At 34.9% G+C, this 8,442-nt stretch overlaps 1 pseudogene; it reads right to left on the reverse strand.

Annotated features, from left to right (window-relative positions):
• Nucleotides 1-5,554: 5,554 nt before the first annotated feature.
• Nucleotides 5,555-7,901, reverse strand: LOC110370328 (lipase member H-B-like; annotated as a pseudogene).
• Nucleotides 7,902-8,442: the final 541 nt, after the last annotated feature.

Consider the following 8,442-nt stretch of genomic DNA (forward strand, 5'->3'; position numbering starts at 1 on the left):
TCTATTTTGCTCAATTAGTTCGCTTGGCCCGGAACAGTCGTTACACTTTGCCTCCTACTAATCTATTTATTATGTGTATCGAAGGGATCACACTTCACACACTTCAAACTTCATTATTGAATCAGGTTTTCTTATTACATTGTTTATGTATTGAGTGTACGAATATGTATAAACTCAGAGAGTCAATTTAGGTGTAGTCAGGCTTTATTGAGTTATTATTTGAAATCCTTGAGACGATATCACAACAACTTATCAAGTTTATTGTATCAGCAATACTTTGCGTGCCTGCAGCGGAACCAATTTATGTATTTTTTATTATTACTTTATTGTCCACAGTTGCAGTAGTGGTTGCCCATTTTTTCAGCGGCCTAATGAAACAGACAGCAATGAAACGATTATTTCTTAATTGGAGATTAAAATAAGAGAAAGGCTGTTAAATATTAATAGGCTTGCAAAATAAGAAAGACAGTTAATTGAAGGTCACATAAAGCAAATAGATAAATGAGATTAACAATTTAATAGATTATGTTCAGATTCAATACTTGCTTTATGTTTCAATTGCATTCGAATTAAATGCTTAAATCAAAGAATATGTGTAGGTAACGTATATGTATTGTTTATCTACATAATGCTGAACCTACGTAATTCTGCCCATGAAAACCCGACGTTCAAGCCTTTCTAAACGTGTTCGTAAACATGTTTTTATGTCAGCAATATTTACGCTCACAGTAAAAAAAATAAACACAAAAAGAAATGTTATTCCTAGTACTTCCTATATAATTAGGTTTACAATATACATAATATATTATTCTTCCTTCCACCAACGTAATTTAGATTGCTAAACATTCATAAGCCTCTCTAGAAATAATTTTGAGTCTGTTTGTTAATTACCGTTGTTAAGTTTATTTTCATTTGTATTTATTTATATTGGAGATATTTTTAGCAAGACTTGTAATTTATGCAAACGATTGGACCGCAACGTGATCTGCGGTATTGAGGTGACTGTTCAAAATATATTCTCGTGTGAAGTTCATAAGTCACTTATTATTAACCTGTTGTTCACCGCGGTTTCACCCACATCCCGGGAGCACCACTTCTCGCAATAGGGTAAATTGAAACTAATTTCCTTTCTCAGGATCTAGACTATCTGTGTGCTTTTCATTCATTCATCAGTTCAGTATGTTTGTCGTGAAAAAGCTACAGACAAACAGATTGAGTAAACTTGTGCTTTTATAGTATTACTAGCTTCCGCCAGCGGCTTCGCCCGCGTGGTGTGCTAAAAAGTAGCCTATGTGTTAATCCAGGGTATCACCTATCTACATACCAAATTTCAATCAAATCGGTCCAGCCGTTTTTGCGTGATTTAATAACAAACATACATCCATACATTCTCTTAAACTTTCACATTTATAATATAAGTAGGATTAACTACATTAACTATTAAGTCCTACACTTAAATCCACTCTAGCAAAAACACTAATAAGAAGACAAAAGGCTTTACATTTGCTCCTTAATGCCTTTACTTTGAGACTGTTTAGCAAAGAGAAGAAATAAAATATTTATTTATAGGTAAGTTGTACGTATGTACCTGCATCTAAAATATTGTAGTAAGTAGTTAAGAAAACTACGAAAAGTAAATCCATACTTTGCTAGTCAGCTAGTCAATGGCAAAAGGAGAGGATCCTATTATTAACAATGGTATAAAGCAATAAAATTGTTATACATATTTGTAGACCTTAGACCAAAGAAGGAGTCTACAGCAGAACTGCAGAATTAATTTGTGACCTGTTCTTGTAGCATCAGCAATTCTCTAATACCATCTAGTTTTAGCACAAAGTAAGGACATGACATACCTACGTAATTAAGTAGGTAAGTACATACTTTAATTATAACGAGCAGGGAAACTTTTCGGTTCAAAAACGTTTTGTTCAAGCAGCTCTGTGACCTCGGCTAGTAAAAGTATATCATTTACAATGAAGGAGGATAATTGCTTTTGAGACACTCAAATATACATTTAGTCCCATCGAGATGAAGTGTTCTTTGGGACAGATTAAATATTCATGTTAAGTGCCCGAACAATGCCTACATTTTGTTAGGATCATCTGTTCGTAAGCTGGTGTAGAGACCGTGGCCAAATTAACTAATTTCATGAAGCAATACACGTCTGCTATTGAAATCTGCAATACAACACTGATCGTCTTAGACTAAAAGAAGAAAAAACTAATTGGTGGCTTATTTAGTCAGAAATCCAGCCTCCTGATTACTTTCAGCAGTGACTTCGAGGTATCTAATCGATCTTATCTCGGAGCTACTTTGTTATTCATAGATTGCAAAGTTAGTCTGTTAGCAAGATCTATTAATGCTAGTCTGTTTACTTATAGTTCTGTTATCGCATTCACGCACGAACTAAGTGTAGTAACTTGTATATTATTGTTTCCGGACGCCCATGTCACAGTTGGGAAACATTTAGTTATCTAAAAATAAGTTACATAAACGGTTCATTAAATAGCTGGTTGCCAAGGCAAAAGCGACGCTTATAATGGTAGCTACTCAGACGTAACATTATTCTTGTTTCACTTTTTTATATCTCGAGTCAAATTTAGAAAGTTGATGAAAATTATAACTGGATGACTCGAATAAATGTGGATATTAAACTCTCTCAAGGTAATGTTGACAGACTACTAAGTACAGTGAGTGAGTACCTTGTATGTCTTTTGAATGAGTAACAACTTGACTACAAATTATTTATTTTGGTTACTTATTGGTTTATTGGTTGGGTACATTTTACTTTGTCTTACTACAAGTAGTTATAGTTGTAGCTGTAGTAAGTAGCTATTAAAAAAAATAGAAAAGAAAAATGCAGGAGTTTTTCACCAAATAATAAACCAACCAGTTTTAATTTATTGAATTAATAGATTTTCAGTTATTGCTGTACGTGAGTGATGGGAAATTAAGTCTTCATTGTGAACAGTGCCTAATATAAGTTTAGCCAATCGTAGCTAGTTGCAAACGGTACTAGAACCTATAGAACACTACAAAATAAACGTTGAGTGCCTATTGTTAAGAATAAGAAAACAATTGAAAGACTTAACAAAGAAAACCATTACGGCTTGAAGATGTATGCACGAAATAATTTGTTTTGCATTTTATTTCGTTTTTTCAAAACTTAATACCTTTTTAGCAAACTAAGATTACTTTGCCAAAAATATTTGAATAAATAAATACTAAGTTAAACGTTTCTAGAGTGATTTAGAAAAAGTTGGTGCTTTGATTAATTGTGCATAACGTTGTGTTTATGACATCTCATGATCTTGATACCAAGTTTGTTCGATAACAATTCAGAGGTAGATGTCGTATCATATAGCAGGACGATTTTTTAACAAATGTATTATAAAGGTGCATTTAGAAACATTTCTGATGAAGGATTATTCTCTAAAGATAAACCCAGATTGTGTAACAGCATGTCTCCTGGCACCTGAGCCTGATTGCTTTATAATACGTGACACGTGACATGTTGAAGATGTTAAGGATTTAAAAATATCGCACTCTTTTTTAAGGTACAGCGTTGAATATATTATGGGTACCGAATATATTTTTTTCATATCTGAATATACTTAACAGGTACATATTGAACGGTCAAGCTACATTTCTGGCAAACATATAAATAAATGTACAGTTAAAAATCAACAAGTAAATTGAAATTTACAGTAAATGCTATTGATAAATATCAAAAGCAAGTCATCAAAATTCAAAACAAGTATTATGCAAAAGTTCGTTTATTTTTAGTGTGTTGGTCACTTGATACGCTTATGCACACTAAATTCGTTATCAGTTATTTTTAGTGATAGCAATAGCCTAAAAATTTAAACATGTATTTTTATAAATAACATTTTATACACCCACGGAAAGTTAAAATGGAGTAAACTGTTGCTCACCAAAATATTTTATTTCAGTAGATATACTATTTTATAAAACTTCAGCAGGTATATCACTGGGGAGTGATAAATTCAATTCAAAACAAGTTTCATTTCGAGAAAATATTCATATTAAGTAACATATGACGCATGTTTCAGAAGTACAAGTAATACTTATATTATATCTATTCGGTATAATTATGTACATTAATTTCGTTTATTGAAATTGTGCAAATGCAATTGTGTATACGAATGCAGATCGAAACTGGGTTACGATGCAACGATACACGTAATAATCTCTTGCGTATCAACACTAATCAATTTGTAATTATAGATGAGTTTGAACATCTTTGAAGTCTAAAACAACATTTATTCCCGTCGGCTACACATTGCCTTGCTCCGCCATTTTAACGAGGGACTTTAGTGTAATCCGAGTAGCAGAATCCTGTTGCATGCATGCAAGTGTAGTCTAACCAACGAATCGAACGTAAATCCGTGGCCTCGAGGGATTTACCTCAATGCAATAGGTCAATGAGACTGGCTTGTATCTTTAAAAGAATTTATTTTAACAATGTTTTGCTCAGCTTCTGGAACCAAATGATTCAATGTACCTATTATCAACGATTTTGCGCTTAGTTGGGATCTGAGATGCATGAATGCATCACAATGTCATAAAATATTTATGCATCTGATTTTTGTCTATAATGAGCAAAGTATTTCGATCTTATTTTTATAACGTTTGACGTAAACGTAGAGTGTATAACGAGCTCTTTTATAAATTTTTACTCAAGACGTTCATGTTTTACGTCCAATAACATTGAGCGTCACAAAAAATTTGCATCTCATAAATTAGCTTTTGCCCGTCAAATGTCTAAAATATAAAAGATACAGTAGAGGTAATTGGGTTTAAGTGTTCGAAATGGCTGCATGTTTTTTTCTGAAACGCTTTCAAAGGTAATAAAAAGGGCTATAAAATAATAGAAGTTGATTAAACAGAGTATCGAGCAACAATCGCGCTAAGTGAGCCGTGTGTCGCAGTTGTGCCGGTCCGGGCCGCCGCGCCGGTAACAAGTCGTTTCCGTTTCCACACCTACCGGACAGCTCGAACTTGAAATGATTGCTTCACTTTTATTCACGTAACTCGTCACGATTGATGAATTAGAGGCAACAGATAATAGTCTCGTTTACTAACTGCATTAACTTGTTGAAGGTATATTATGTTGCTCTTGACTTAAATAGATGGAGCCCATGGATTTAACTTTTGATACTGTAATAAAAATCGAATAGCCTAAATATTCGTATTATATTAATTACAGAAATTATAAATGAAACGCAATGGCACGAATCGATTCTGTACCTAACAATAATTTTAGATATCTAGAAGATATTGCAGTTAGTTGTCTAATGTGGCGAAATACCTATTGCTTGTTTGAGTGCCCGAGGAGTAATCAGTCAAATCTTAGTAAGTAGTAAGTAAACAAGTTTAGTAACAACGCTAATTAATTTGACGATAAGTGACTGACATTTTCTGTTCATATATTTGTAACATGTTCTTATAATAATAAATACCACGCAGTCATACATAACAAGGCTATTACTATTTTTAAAAACATAATCCTTAGCGGCGAGGTAAAAAGGACAAACACATTAAAATATTCCCAAGTTTAAAATTCTGGGTATTTATTAAACATAATACTTTGAATAATATTACAAACACTTGCTTGTTACTTTGGTTAAACGCCACATACGTCAACATAGTTAAGGAGAAACACCGGTGTCTCTGTAAGCCGTCACACAGCCAGCACTCACGAAATACAATAAAATCCTCGCTTTTAATTATATAATGATGTTGGGAAGTGGATCGCAATGCGAATTGTTTGCTAATGAAGTGACGAATAAATTATTTACACTTTGTATTTGTTGTTCCACGATGTCCAATTCGAAGTCGATCTTGCATTTACTTTGAATTTATAACGGTTAACAAGAGCGCTTGCGAAACTGTTAAGTAGTTTCTCCTTTGTTTGTATCCAGCGGACACTTGGGGATACACCACTTGTTATAAATAATCCAAGACGGCTTAAGAAATGTCTTGTGCAATGTATTTGTGACATCCACAGAATTTGTGCATTTTTGAAACGATGGTACACAATCACAGAAGTCGAATTTATAAAAAAGTATGGCAACAATTTTTTACACACAACAAAATTGAACTAGCACTTAAAATCACATATTTAAATTTAAGTCACCTAAACTAAAACTTTTTAACCAGTTACTAGAGACTGTTTCCTTTTTCTTCGTCCCATCCATTCCGAGTGCGAATGGAGACTTTGGTGAAGTGCGTAAATAGTAAAGTCCACTGGTCGATGTTGATGACCCGTACCCCAATACTGCATATTCATCTTTTTCACAGGCATTTTCTTCGAAATGCTTCCAGCTCTGACAGCGAACACCAATAAAGGCCTTCGGTGATCTAATGCTCTCCGTGTAAACTTCTGCAGCACGAAGATGACTACAAGAGGGCATGAAACATCCTGGCTGGTTTGGTCCTCCGCCATTGATATAGAAATCTGCATGACCTAGAGGTTCTATTATTCCCTGAACTAATCGGTTTGAGTGCAACACATCTACGTAGGAAGCGTCTGATTTATCTAATCTTTGGCCACTGTACGCGTACGAGAAGCATGGGCCCGCAGGGTCCAATCCAGTGATACGACCCAAACTACGCGCTTTATATTGTTGAAAATATTTGCCGGCCCATCCTGCGACGTGTGCTCCAAGACTTATTCCCAAAAGATGAAAATCTTCGGCATTCGCTCCAAAATGTTCCAGATTAGCCAAGAGATTTGCAAGTCTCTTGCCTATAAGACGAGCATTATGTGCAGATAAAATATATCCATCTTTATTCATTTCTTCCGCATCAAGTAGCAGTACGTTGAACATTTTCTTATCGTTGTAAGCATTTGCTAAATCCAGCGGCACCGCAGATTGCGAACTGTCTTTATAACCGTGGATAATAATTTTTGTCTGCTTCGTTATATCGAAAATTCCAGGCTTAGTTAAACCAACGAATGCTTCTGTAATTGGAAAATTTCTGACGGTAGTGCCATCTAATTGTATTATTTTCATTGTTTTAATCAGATCGTTTTGATCATTCATGCTGTTGTAGCGTAAGTCCATTATCGCCCTGCCTGGAAACACAAAATTAATAAAATAAATAAAACAGTTCAACGATGTAGAAACAGCTTAATTAACCGAGTTGCGTGCATATATTATAGAGGTGAAGGACATTGACTCACATGCACCGGACATTTTGGCGTAGACGGACTCGGCGAAGGTGAGGTCGGGCTCGGCGCGGCGCGCGCTGGCCGAGAGCGCGAGCGCCGCGGACACGAGGTATAGCGCGACCAGCAGCGGCACTACAACGCTGTAGTGGTGCATGGCATGAGCCCTCCGCCGCTAACACGGTCACTATGTCACTGTCCGTAACAGAGAAAGGTCCGTTTCGCACAAGCTGCCTCCAAGGGGCTATTGCTTTGGAGGGGGTTATCTGGTGCGAATTACGCGCACCGCACTCACTGTCAGAAGGCCACTGACCGCTTTACGCCATTTTTATCATTTAAATTCGATCGTTTATCACGACTGTTGTGGATGACTGTCTGAGTGCCAATCACAATTTGGACAGGTGGGTAAATAAAATATTTGTCCAGTTTTGTATGTACTCGAATTAAGTTATTTGTTAGGTTTTGTAAGTCACGCATTCGTTTGGCCCTCTCGTGTTTGACTAATTTATAATAAAAAAATACATTCAGTATTAATGCTCTAATATTTTCTCCGAACTTACTTTGATGGTATCAGTTAATACGAAAACTTCGGCACTTTTAATTTTCGTTGATAATTTTGTTGCGATTTAATCATACGAGTTTCTGCTTTTACATTTTTATTTTAGTTTAGTTAAGGCGAAGGCATTTTTGTTATTATAATCATTTCTTTGGTAAATATTTCTTATTCAGAGTATGAAATATTATGTAAACAAACTGCCATTTGATAACAGACTTCATTCAAATACCTACTCTATAAAAATAAGTACCCAATAAGGTTAACATTAAAGAGGTTTAATATGTGTGCATGGAAACTTTTCCCAATTCGTTTCCATTATAAAATTATCCTTAAACATAACAAGACCTTTTGTTCATATGAAAACAATGATTGTATTTATCGCAGGGTTCAAATAAAATTTGGGGTCTGATTGAACTCGTGGGGGTTTCAAAACCGATATCACTGTTACACGTGTACTAAAACATACAATTATAATAATAAAAGAAAATGACAGTAGCTATGTTTAGACAGACATAAAAGTGCTCGAATAACACACAAAACAGACCAAAACCATATTTTTTATAAGTGAACCGATCAAGCACCCAATGAAACAAAATTACACTATGGTTTGGTCTACTTGTTGTACTATGTACCTTATTCTACAGGTCCGTTGAATTTCATGCAGCTGAATTAGTATGAAAGTTATGAAACC

Source organism: Helicoverpa armigera, chromosome 7 (genome assembly GCF_030705265.1).
Source record: "Helicoverpa armigera isolate CAAS_96S chromosome 7, ASM3070526v1, whole genome shotgun sequence".
In the NCBI taxonomy this organism is placed as follows: Eukaryota; Metazoa; Arthropoda; class Insecta; order Lepidoptera; family Noctuidae; genus Helicoverpa; species Helicoverpa armigera.